The 13,583-nt window shown below is 34.1% G+C and overlaps 1 protein-coding gene across 1 annotated transcript in view; it reads right to left on the bottom strand.

Annotated features, from left to right (window-relative positions):
• LOC124642120 (5-hydroxytryptamine receptor 1-like) overlaps window positions 1-13,583 on the bottom strand; it is a 150,951-nt gene that overhangs the window by 57,014 nt on the left and 80,354 nt on the right. The window contains exon 3 of the mRNA XM_047180432.1: window positions 10,221-10,259. The gene's annotated coding sequence lies outside the window, so the exon portion shown is untranslated. The remainder of the gene's footprint in view (window positions 1-10,220; window positions 10,260-13,583) is intronic.

Below are 13,583 nucleotides of genomic sequence, written 5' to 3' on the forward strand. Positions count from 1 at the left end.
ATATAGCGTTCCTAATCATCTTTTTTTGTTCATCAGTAAACACTTTTTTGATAACGGATTAAGCCATAAATAGATTGTACGAGTCACGTAACCTTTTTGCGTAGAATATACCATAGTAAAGCATATATTTCATCGTGTACATTAAACCTAATTCTACCTCTTTACACGCTGTTATTTCAGAACATAATTTCTGCATTACGTTTCGTTCCCAAATTGTTATAGAGATATATTGTACAGGTTACAACAGCATAAAATTACCTGAAACGTTCCCGTGTTTAGGGAATTACAGCTTTATGCCTTTGAGTTAAATTTGAGTTTTAAAGGTTGTAGTATTTGCAAGTTTATGAGAACGTTTCGGTTAGAATTGTTTGGCTTTTCTTTTTAATTTTATGAGGAAATAATCATATTGTAATGTTTTCTTTTTGTATTTACTACTTATAAAGGTTGCCGGAAGACGCTGGATGCAGGTCGCCTCTAACAGGTATCTGTGGAGATCAAAGGGGGAGGCCTATGTTCAGCAGTGGACGTCCTATGGCTGAGATTGATGATGATGATGGTAATGATTTACTAGATATTGAATTTAAAAATAGATTTTTATATAGGTACTCACTTTTTACAATGTTTGAGTACTTTATATACTTCTACAGCAAGGTTTCTCACTCACGAAATAACATAATTATTTACATAATAATTAGAGTTAAGCTTGATTATATATCAATCACGAAGATATATTAATATTCTGAACCAAAATACAGGAAGCCGAACGTTTGATTGACACGAGGGAAACATCAAAGATTTGTCTATGACTTGAAATATTACCAAATGTCAGTTCATACGGAATTGTTGTTTATACATAATTATAATAATTATAGTTGGTAACGAAATAAACATGTATGTTAGTTTAAATTACACGCAATTTCTCGTTAATTGACAAATGAGATGTAAATAATTATGTTAAGTATTTTATTTCCTTTACTGTGTTTATTCTCTATACATATGACTACAATTTATTGGGAAGATATTATAGATTTAACGAGAGTACTATTTTTTTGTATATATTGTACTGTATCTGGTCATTATAACACAGATATTTTAAAAAAATATATATCAATACTATTGGGGATGTGTGTCTCATTAATTCTATTTTGTGATTTCCATAAACATAGCAGGATATACCCAATATTTGCTATAAAAGCAAGTTTGTACATACCCTTTTTTACTACCTAATATAAAATTGCACATAACACAACCACATGCAGAGCTAGTTACCCGTAAATAATGTCGACATGTGAGATTTCCTTGAGAAATCCCGCAAAGCTGCCAGCTGCTCACCCGTATTTATCAACCCATCACACCAGGGATCTATTCCCGTTCATCAAATCACTATTTTAAGCTAAAACTCAGTGTAAATGGTACTAATTAATACACTTGTTAAACGTGAATCCGGGACAGTCGATCACTTCGTTTTCTCTTTCGATTGTTAAGATTTGGAACTTAGAAGGTTGTGTTTTGTTTCTAATCATATTTTTTTAAAGAATGGGTTATTAGGTGTTCCAAAATTATTGCTTGCAAGTGTATGTAGTTTCCCTATTTGTTATACATAAACTTTGTAGCTGATGCTTTATATATGGTTATCCCTAAAAACCTTTGAGAGTATTACTATATATAATATTTTTGTATTAATAAAACCACAAAGGGTTGATGCGCTGCACGTCAATGCATTTTTTCAAAATAACTCAGAGCCAATACATATTACTCGTAAAAACAACAGCTTGTATACAGTCATGAACGCCAGCGGTTTAAAAACTTATGGATACGTTCAAAACTTGAATGAATCTTGAAAATAAACCTATTCATGGTAAATAACACAAATGAACCCAAACCAAAAAAATATCAACTTCAAAATACGAATAACTTGTCTTTCAAGTTTATTTCAAATACATTCAGTTGTTTTTGTGTAGGTATAAAAGAGTAGGAACATATATCAACTTACATACGAATATCCAACGTTCCACACTTACAAATATTAGTCTAATGTGATGATATCAATCAGTCTTTAAAACTTAGCCCTCTACCGCTTATAGCTTCGACCAAGCCGCTCATCTTTCGTTAGAGCGGTCTGTTCATATCGGCGGACGTAAATAAACGGCCGTAGATCATTACAGGCATTCTTCCAGAAACGCAGTTATTTTTAGCGTACCAGGTCGATGCCGAATAAAAACTAGCCGCATTGAGGCGAGTGAGGTAATGTATGCGTAAGTTTGTGATTTTTACTGTACATCAGAAAAATAAGTGTGGTCTAATTTATAAATGGTTTTGATATCCGATCGAAAATTTTGTTTCTAATTTGTAGTAGTTGTAAAATTTTGTTTCTAATTTGTTGGGTAAAATCCCTATGCAAAAAACGTAAGTACCGCTTTATTATTCACACGCTACATGTAGTAGTATCCCCGTTCACAACCAATGAACACACAGACAGAAAAACATAGATTAGTCAAACTTATAAAACCCCTCTTTTTACGTGGGGGATATAATGAAAGACAATCGGCAACATTACCTACTCGACTCCAGTGCATATAGGTAATATATGTATTTACTCTGTTACAGCCTTTTTATCGTCCCACTGCTGGGCACAGGCCTCCTCTCATACTGAGAAGGCCACCACGCTTGCTCAATGCGGGTTGGTGATTTCAGACTTTATAGTCCAGGTTTCCTCAAGATGTTTTCCTTCACCCTTTTATCAGCCATTGGTATCTAAGATATACTTTGAAAGTACATACAAACTTAGAAACTTATATATTTACTCAATAACAATATTTAATTACCAATTTCTCTAACATGTCATTTCGTACATCAGATGTTCGTTCATCGATTCGTATGTCAGATGTTCATGTATTATTTGTACCGATACAAGATTAATTAGCACAACTGATCTAAACCTATTAATCTATTACCGCAGGCCTTTTCAACTGAAACATATTGGATGTACATTAATTGTTTCGTTTAGTTCACGTCAGAACGGTAAGTGAACTTGAGATTTTCTTAATTGATAAATCGCTGTTTTTAACTGTGATTAATAAAGAGTTGTTTTGTTTTTCTATTTTTTTTTGTTTGAAGTTAAAGGATTAAATAAAGAATAATGATGTGCTTCTGCCATGGGCTTAACTCGCATCCCGTCGGGCTTACCTTCTTCAAGTACCTAACTAGATAAAAGTAGCTAATAGTGTTGTATATCAAGAAAATTGTTTTCAAATTAAATCATCAAAAGCAGACAAATTCTTTAGTTTTTTTTACTTTCAATTCCTCTACAATATGTATTTGAAACATAGTTGTCACACAATAAGTATACATTATTTTTCAACTTCACATAAGTTAACAATCATTTAGAAATTCCGAAACAAAAACATAAAATTGTTCTTACTAATATTCTTTAATAAGTAAGACAATATTCTAATCTAATGGCCCTATTTCTTTGTCACGAAAATGACAAGGCCAATCTATTAATAACTACGTTAAATGTCAAGTTTTTATGAATGGGGGCTCTGAAAGCCCTTAGCGAAATAACAAAAGAGAAGATTATCGTGAAACAAATCCGTATTTATGTAAAAACCGAAATACCGATCAATATTTCAACAGATAACAACAGATCTTTTGAATACCAAATCTATTTAATTTTACACAAATTCTGTTTTGTGAAAATCACTTACAATGTTACGTATTCGATCAAGCAAAAGAAATAATATCAAACAGTCTGAATTTACGGCTGGGAATCCGGTGCCGAAATAAATTGTAAAAATAAACATTGCTTCATTCTTGTAGGTGTAAATACCTACATACATAAATTCAATGGGGGTGTGTTAAATTTATTGAACGTAAGTCGTATTTAAAAAAAATTTCGAATGTAGAAAACGTTATCTTGTCACAACTAATGATATATAGGTACCTACATTTAATCACATGCTCACTTTATCTTTTATTCAATCAATCTGCCTAGCCTTTTCCCACCTACATACATTGGGATCGGCTTCCAGTGCAACCGCTGCAGCTAACATCACCAGTGTCTATCTGAAGACTACTGTCTACGAAACACAGAAGAACTTGACAGGACAAGATGCTTGCCCATCCACGGGCCGACCGCGCCAAGCATAGCTTCACCTAAGCGACCGACCCGCGTGCCTGTTACTTATCCAAAAACTTTTCCACGTATACTCCAACATCCCCAATTCAAAAAAGGTGCAAAGAAAATACAGCACAATTTCACATTCATTCAATCGGATAAATATAAATTGAATTTCAATTTAATAAATTAACGTTCGCAGCAAATAAATTAAACTGATCCTGCAACTTGTATTTTCAATTAAAAATCTTGCTTGTGGAATGGAAACGAATATATTTTACTTTATTGCGAATATAAATGGTGTATGAAGCTGAATCGGCGAACGCAATCAATTAATTAGATAAAACAGGTTAGCTTTTATTCTGAAGAGATGTGTTCTGATTGGGATTTGCTTCCAATACATATTGTAGTAATATTGTAATGCGTTTCGACAAAACCGAGATTATCTCCATTTATAAGCACTAGTTCATCGTTTGTCCCGATTGTCGCTTGTTTACTCACTACACTGTTAATACGACGTGTGAAAACCCTCATGGTTTTTCAACAAAAAAGTAAAATCTTTAGTTCCGATTACCTACATAGACCCCGATTACCTACATAGATACTACAATTTCCCCGAGAATGGTTACTTAGAAACTAAAACTATAACATAACCAACAAAACAGTCAGTTTATTTGACAAAGTAACATTCAATTCCAAAACCGTGGTCTTTGTTATTTTCTATACAATATTTTGTTCATTTTACCCGCACCTACTCAGTACAAATAAAGAACGGTTGCGGTCGGAAGCAAACTGTTAGACTGATCGTCGTTTGTTGAATGAAACTCGCTCAGTGGCAGTTTTCCCAGTAAAGAAAACGTATTGGAAAATAATATCGAATGTACGAACGAGCAGAATAAATTTTGAATTATTTTTATGCATTTTTCTCGATATAAAGGTTTGTTTTCTTGAGAAAACTGTAATATTTCTTTAATAATACCACATCAACTTTTTTATGTGTGTGGGTGAACGTAGTTCTTAAAATGGAAAAGGTCATTGACTTAAAGTAGGATAGTTGTAGGTACATAAATATAATAGGGACTTCATCCTTTAGGGCCAAAGCCTGCCGAGGCTACGGAATTGTTCGAAAAAGTTACCACGGCCCTGGTACACAAAGGAAGCAAAGGTGGTTTTTAGTTAAAAAAGCTCTGACAGTAGCGTTATTTTCATGATTTTTAACAGAGTAAAGGTTCTCTAACAGTAGATATAATAATTATATACTAGTACTTTGTGCATAGCTTTATGCAGAACAAACATTTGAACACAATATTTGAGTTTGTACAAGTTGTGTCAGTGTAAACTACAGTTGCGCAAAGGGTTAATATTTGTTGTTTGAAAGCTCATACTGATTACATCTTAGAATACACACATGTGTTTAGGTATTATATAATATACTATGAATTTTTTATTTTTTGATGTGCCACCATATATTTGCTTGAAGTTCATGAATAAAATATTGCTCTATCTAATCTCTTGCTTCTTAGAAGAAAAAGAATGATATACTTATCAGTCTCAATTGCTCAAAGTATTTACCACACTAGCACCCATGTCTCATAAAATTTACTCCACGCACCCGGATGGAAAGGAACATTAAATATGGTCTTCCTCTATAAATGTGCCATCTAACAGTGAAATAATTTTTCACATCACATCAGTTCAGCAAGTTCTTGAAATTAGCGTGTTCACACGAAATAACTCTTCAGCTTTAAAATGCATATTAGTTCATATAATTTACCTAATCTCCCAATAAGTAGTAAAGCATGAAAAACGCCCATAACCCTCGTTAAAAATAATAAATCATACTAATATTCCTTACTTCTTAAATGGGGTGTCTCCTTATAAAGTGATCGCACTATAATGGCTGCCGGAAGCGTGGCGCAAACATCGGAATAATGAAGTAAAGAGGAGTTGAGATTTACGCGTAGGACTGATGAAGAAGGATATCTTGAGTATTTGTTTACAATGTTTAAGTGGAATCATTATTTTTAAGAAGTGACAAGCCATATAGAAGGGCAGAGGAATAATAAATCACAGTTACTTTTACTTTATTTTCAGGAATATTGCCATAGAGCTACTTTCATTCTGAAACTATAGAAACACATAGGTATATTTAGCATTATTCGCACGAAAACCAGATTTCACGTAACTTTGTTTTATCTAAACAATTACAAAAATAATCAGCTGACACAATGCCAAAAATATGCAAATAGACTACCATCTAATAAACCCAATAATTCAGCTCTCATTCAGAAACCTCAATGAAAACAAAACGTTATTAATAATATTCAAAGCCGTCTAAACAACTATGCAGCTAAAAATAACAAACATTTCGGCTTGTATAGACAGACGAACAGACAGTTTTAAAAATTTACTCGAGTTTCGCCCACTAACGTCATTGGAATATGGAGTCGACGGAGACCAAACATAGGACGATCGATTGATGGAGAAAATAGGGTTTTACATTCGGTCTATATTGAACATATAAAGTAACTTGTGAAGCAATTTGTGTATCTAGTTGTAATTTCCATGACAGTTTTGACACACAATTATCTATTACCAGCTTCAACCAACCCTTTTATACACGTCCCGTAAGAACTCTTTCCCGCACCTAGATAAAAAGTAGCCTACAGCTTTTTTTGGAAGCTAACTTACAATTCGAGACATTTTCAAAGTTACCTAGTGGTTTCTGAGATTACCGCGTTCAAGAAAACAATCAAATTTTTCTGTTTTATAATATTATATGAATTTTAATATTCTTAGTGTTTGGATATTTTATTAATCAGAATAATAAGTAATAGGTACATGCAAAGCTTTCTTAATGTTTTTCTTTTGCGCAATATGTAAAGGTAGTTGACACATAATTTTTAACGTTAGTCGCTTTTATACAGTTTCAACACAGAACCGTAGGTATTTGAAAAATAGCACTCTGTGTAAAATCTAATCATGTGCCAACGCAACGCACAAACCACTAATGAAATTTCAATTTGCGGTTTGTGATCTATTTTGCTCTGCTTTTCTCTCTGCATTGTAGGTACGCAAAAATAGTCTAGTAAAAGAAACAATTAGTAAAATAGGTATACTATGATTCATTAATCTGTCATCACAGGTTTTTGCTTTTAAAAATGATTTAGCTTAGTCACGTCTTTCAAGATTTTTTTAGTCTGTCCCAGTTGTCTTATGAATTCTGACAGATGTTTGGTCAGAAACATGAAAGTATGAGTACTAAGCCAATTTTAGGATATTGATAGTACTTCGGAGTTGGGTTGTCATGCTGCCTGTCACTGGTAGACTATGATATGTGTAGCAATAAGTTATAAGAGGGTCAATGAGTCGACTGGCAGCGTGGAAATACTAGTGTCAAACACAAAAGCGACACATCCCAAGCGATAGATTTTTCAGAAAAACTGAGCGATTCAGCTCAAGTCATAGTGTGAGAGCGCTTTAAGAACCGATATACCGAATAAGGTATTACAGCCGGAATGGTTCCACCTCTAATCAGTCTAATAGGTAGTAAACGTCTTAATCTAAGATTGAAGCTATCCCATCTGACTTTCAATCCAGCACATATGTTTACGAGATACTCCCAGCTCCAAGTAAAACCCCTTTTCGTGTAGTGTCAAGTCACCTATACCAAAAGATTTACGAGCATCGAATAGCAAAGCGTAGAACATTACCGAGCTTCGATCTCTATAGAATTTATACGTGACAGAATTCCGGGACATATAACGTACGAATTTAATTAAATTTTATTTATTACCTACGTACCGGTCCGTGGATGGGTGAACATATTGTCGTGATGAGTTTCACCCTCCGGTTTCGGAACGATACAGAGGTGGATCCCCGCCTGTCATTTGGACATCTTTGGCAGTTATCACGGTAGTCGAAAGACAGAAAGTCTGACTACTAAGCGATATTGGGTTACACAGGTACCTGGGTTGAGAAGGTCAGGTAAGCAGTCGCTTCATGTAAAACACTGGTTCTCAGCTGCTCAGTTAGAATGGAAGCTGAACCCAAAATTGTTGGTAGCTAGGCAGATGACGATTCTGAGAAGATTTTGTGGTATTGGATCATGCGGGATACTTTTAGCGGATTCCGGGAACTATGTCATTAAAATGAACGTTTTTTATATAAAATACTTTGGTGACTTCACTGTTTTCATTGGCTACGAAATAGGAAATCGAAAAAATAGGCATGCGTTGGTCATGAATGCATTCATTGAAGACCGTCAAGTATTTAAAAATATCATGCCATGCAAGCAATATTTAAAGCAATATAAAAGAAAATGATATCGGATCTCGTCTTACCGTGCGTTGCACCATGGTAACCGAACCATTTTCAGTTGTCAAATTGCCAAATTGACCAATGGGCGGCGAGTTCATGGCTGGTTATGGTTTGGTTCTCATTATAGTTAAATGTCTCACCCTTAGAGTAAATCAAATCTTTCGAATTAATATCCAAAAGTAAGTTAATCAAACCAAGTTTGTTAGAAGGTCGACATTTCCCACACAACACAACTAGAAGGACAGCCTTCAATTCTTAGTTAAAAGTTCCGATTGTATTAAAAAATCGATTCAAAAATAAAACTAGATTTATTTTCCTTTCGAACAAAACAAACAACTTCAGTGTGAATTTATTATAGCATTGACCTTCCCCAGCCATTAGTTCAGCTTCATGTCAGACATCAAAAACAAAATGAGTCGATTGTCCATATTGCATTTTTGATGCGATAACTCTGTAAGGCGTCACTTTCCTTGTCTATCAAGGACAAATCGAAACATCGTTTAATACATAATCGATATTGTCTCGACCTTACTACTGTACTTTCACAATGTTAAGGTTCAGTTTGTCATCGGATATTCCCTTGAAAACTTTTTTATCCATCGATATTTTTTGTCATGATTTTTACTTTCTGTATAGGAATTTTTCATGCGGAATTTGTTAATTAAAAAAGTATGCAATGCGAATTGATATAAAATTAGGGATAGATACATGCTGTCATTCATGAAATTCCGCTCATAGCCTTAATGTTTTTTTGTCAACTAATATCACATGATTGATTATATTACTTTGGATTTATAAACAAATTCATTATATGTATGATAAATTACCATAACTTCAGAACGTTTCACTCAATATTCAGACCAAGTCATAATGAAATGAGAGTCTGAAATAAACTCGTAAATATTTTTGGCTGTAACGTGGGTGAAAGCACGAAAAGTAATTCATGTGGAATAAACCACCATGTTTGTGGCCAAACGACTGATAGTTGAATGCAGGTTACTGACAAATATTGGAACCATATTGGGACCAATATACCAAATTTTCTTTTTGTATGTTTCAGTTCAGTTTGTATATCGAAAGTCTATGTAAATAACGTTCGTTATCAAATATTTGAGGTGGCACAAATATTTTTCCTTTTGTTATATTATATATTATAATTTTTAAAGAAAGCTCAAGTTGCCCGATTTATTTAATTTTGTCCAGTCTACTGTGGCTTCAAGTATAATGGACTGAAGTATGTGATCGATAACCTAAGCACAGAGAATAGACTGTTCTTTAGAAACATTTTATTATGTGCGTACCTTAAACCAATGACTTAATATTACCACGATTTATCAGCATTTAACCCATCTTAACTTTAAACATTGATTAAACAAGTTACAACGCAAAACCTTCATCCGAATAGATAAACATCTTGTTACAAAATCAAAACTTGGCTACATTTCAGACAAGCTTATCATCTTAATTGGTATTCGAAACTTGTCTTCGCCAAGTCAACTAACTTTAGATCTAGGTTCTAAACTTGGAGATCTAAGGTGGAATTCATTATGTCGACATGTCGTGGGTCGTTGGGCTGAAGCTGTGATATAACTATTTTATTGCCAGGATATGTTCCACCTGGCTTTGTGTTTAGGGTTTAACTTAATGTTGTAGGCCTATGATGAAGTTTAGAAGTCTAAAGGACTTGATCAATGATTGAAATCTCAATTTAAGTTTGTAGTAATAAGTGATGTACCTATATTGTGTAGGTATGTATGTTTGACAGTAAAAGCTGTTCTCTTACCTAATTTATTTGTTTTGTTATGGAAGCTGATTCTGTTACCTGGAAAATAAAGAAGATATCGTTATAAAAATATCAATACATTTTGAAATCGTTTTCAAGGTTTTAAACATAAGAAAAATATTGTTTAAACAGAAACTATGTAGGTGGGTAAATAATTTAAATAATGTTCAATAAACACAATTTAATTATTATTTCATACGTGAAGTGAGTAAAATTCAACGAGTTTTGGTATCTCGTTAAGTCCCAATAAACATAAACCAAAGGTGTAATTTTGTGAGATTTTTATTATTGGAATAAATTCGAAGCTTCAGAATCATTGTCGCGTTGAAATATATTAAATTGGCACTTCCACCGACGTGACCTATTGATAAAATCCATTGAACTATTAAATGAGGTTTATTGGCATCCAATTCGCATGTGAGAGCATTTTAATATTCATAAATAAAAATTATTGAGTTTGTAACGATCATGATGTGATATATTTTGCCCCCGTTAAATATTTTTATAATAGTTCAAAAATCAGCTTATAATTATCGATTCTATACAAACTTTATCGGCTAAATACATACCTATTTAAACAGTACATGAAAATATTGTAATATAATCTTACTTCCCTGTTATAAAACCCCAATACAAAATTGCGTAATTTCTTACTCAAAGTTGAGGAAGAATTTTACGAATGACTGAATTACAAGTCAATTACGACGAGCTTGTTTACAAATAAATTCATTTTCAGAACGTTTGATGTATTCATTTCAGTAGTCTTAAAATAATCCCTGAGATCTAAATTTTACTTGCTGCCATACCAAACCATGTTGGGGTCAGCTTTCAGTCTTAACGGTATGCAGCTGAGTATTTTATATGAAGCGACTGCCTATGAACTCGCATACCGTTGGTAAGACTGGTTGTCAGACTCTTTGCCAACTACAGCCGGTAGGTACCCCACCACCTTAAACTACCTCCCAAAACATGGAGGAACTTGCCCTTTCAAGACGCTTACTCATTCCAAGCCATGCTAAGCATTGCTTAGCCTTATGATCGATCTCCCCGTACACTTTAATTTTAAGTAGTGAGAAGATCTTGCCGTCTTCAATAGATCCAGAAATGGCCTCAGATTTTTATACCTATTAGGTTAAGCAGGTGATGAAACAGAGTATAATTAGTTCTATCCAATTGATATAAGGGTCAGCCGATATTGTTATTAAATGTTTCTCACGTGCAATCTTCTTACCAAAAGGTTACCTCATAATTCTTAGTGCATTCCCATTGTGTGACGACAAATACGAAATCGCACATTCGAATCGTCATATCTTATCAATTTTGATGGATTACTGGATATGTTCTCATATATAGGTACGATACGAGATTACGGATTATCGTCGCTATGTAAATGACAAGATGTAATGGGTTAAAGTATGCAAATCCAGACATATTGAAAACAGATTTCAATAGCCTCTCTGTAGTTTAGTTTACTTGAATTATCATGCAAGTAAAGAACTATCTGTAGTAACCAAATCAATAGATAGATATTTTATTGAATTTCACATTAGACACGCCGTTCCGTCAAGGTGCAGTGGGAACGCGTGCTGACACTAACCCACCCCACGTGAGAGGTCGCACTGATAACCATAATAGTGATAAGTGATATATTTAGTAATTTGTTACATAATTATCTTTATCTGGGTTTGTTTGTTTGAACATACCTATTAGCTTAATAGTTGAGTCTGTATTTATTTGAATCTGAAGATTACTTACCAATATTACAAATGCGAAAATAACTGATTGTCCGTCTATCACGCTTTTACATCTTTATATATGAAAAAACTATACATATAGAATTTGCTTCTTCTTTCTTCTTTTCCTTCTTCATCATTCAGTTCATCAATTTATTAAGATCGAGTTTAAGCACTTTAAACGCTTTGCTGTCTCTAATAATCTTTTTTATTATACTAAGTGACATATTAACGATACTTTAGTTTTAACAAGGAATAAAAATCACCTTCATCATCATCATCATCAGCCTATAGCAGTCCACTGCTGGACATAGGCCTCTCCAAGTGCACGCCACTGAGATCGATTTTCGGCTGCTCTCATCCAGCTCCTGCCAGCCGTCTTGCGCCGTCATAAAAATCACCTACGCAACAATACTAATATATAAATAAACAATACTAGTACATCTTGTCACAAATAAACGACGAAGATATTCACACAACATCACGACAAGCACTTGTGAGCTTCCCTTAACAAACAATTCGGATTGTATCCATTCGGGTATCGCATCCCTCTTAACATTCTCACCGTTGCCTACATCCCTCTCGACAGTGGGTCTACAAGAGACATTGAATACTCGACGTACCTCGAACAATCAAGGTTTGCATCAGTATTTGTAAATGGATTATCTTGTAGGGTTCATGTAACAGTTTTACTATGTTTGGCAAATGTATCGGATTTAGTTAGGAATGGTGCTCGTTTTTCGGTAAATTGAAACGCTTCACAGCAGCCATAACTATAACGGGCCTGCTGGAAGAAATTTCTCATGAAATAAGCTGTGCCTATGTACTATGTGTTCTATTTTTCTTCTTGTCTGTATTCCGTGTGTGTATCTGTGTACCTGAACTATCAAATAAATAAACAGCTTATAGGATCTTCTTCTTCTTCTTCTTAGCGTTTATCCCGTCTTGTGACGGGGTTCGCTTTCCGTATCTTCTTCTTCCACTTCGCTCTATCCTGGACATCTTCCTCTTTGAGTTCGCAGATTTCCATGTCTTTCTTTACGACACTCAACCACCGCAGTTTTGGCCTGCCTCTGCGCCTTTGACCGGGTATATCGAGATTGAGTGTCGCATTGCCGATGTACTCAGGTGGTCTCCTTTTAACATGTCCGTACCATCGCAGCCGTTATTCTTGTAGCTTATAGGATGAAATGGGCATAACAACACTTTCACACTAGCGAATTTTACCGCGTGACAACTCTCTGTGTGGCGCGTATACGAGCAAAAGAAAACAATTGACTACTATTGATACAAAAGACGACGCGACGTTTAAAAATCGATCGTCAATTTTTTATCACTCGAATTTTCTCCGCACGACAAGAAACTTGAAAGAGCTGTTAAGCAAGCGCAATATAAGGTATATTTCTATAAAACATAATCATCATTATTCTGATTAACATAAAATATGAGTCTAGAATTGCTATTAAATTTATTTCAAAGAACAAATCTTTGGTTTTCCAGTGAACAAGAGTTTATATGTAAAATGATGTTTAATACTAATTCTACATCAGTCTAGTTGAAACACCACAATACAATTTAATTCTCAAAATAGTACTAAGAACGTTACTAAATTCTATAACGATGTTCATCG

This window comes from Helicoverpa zea, chromosome 23, assembly GCF_022581195.2.
Source record: "Helicoverpa zea isolate HzStark_Cry1AcR chromosome 23, ilHelZeax1.1, whole genome shotgun sequence".
NCBI classification, from domain to species: domain Eukaryota; kingdom Metazoa; phylum Arthropoda; class Insecta; order Lepidoptera; family Noctuidae; genus Helicoverpa; species Helicoverpa zea.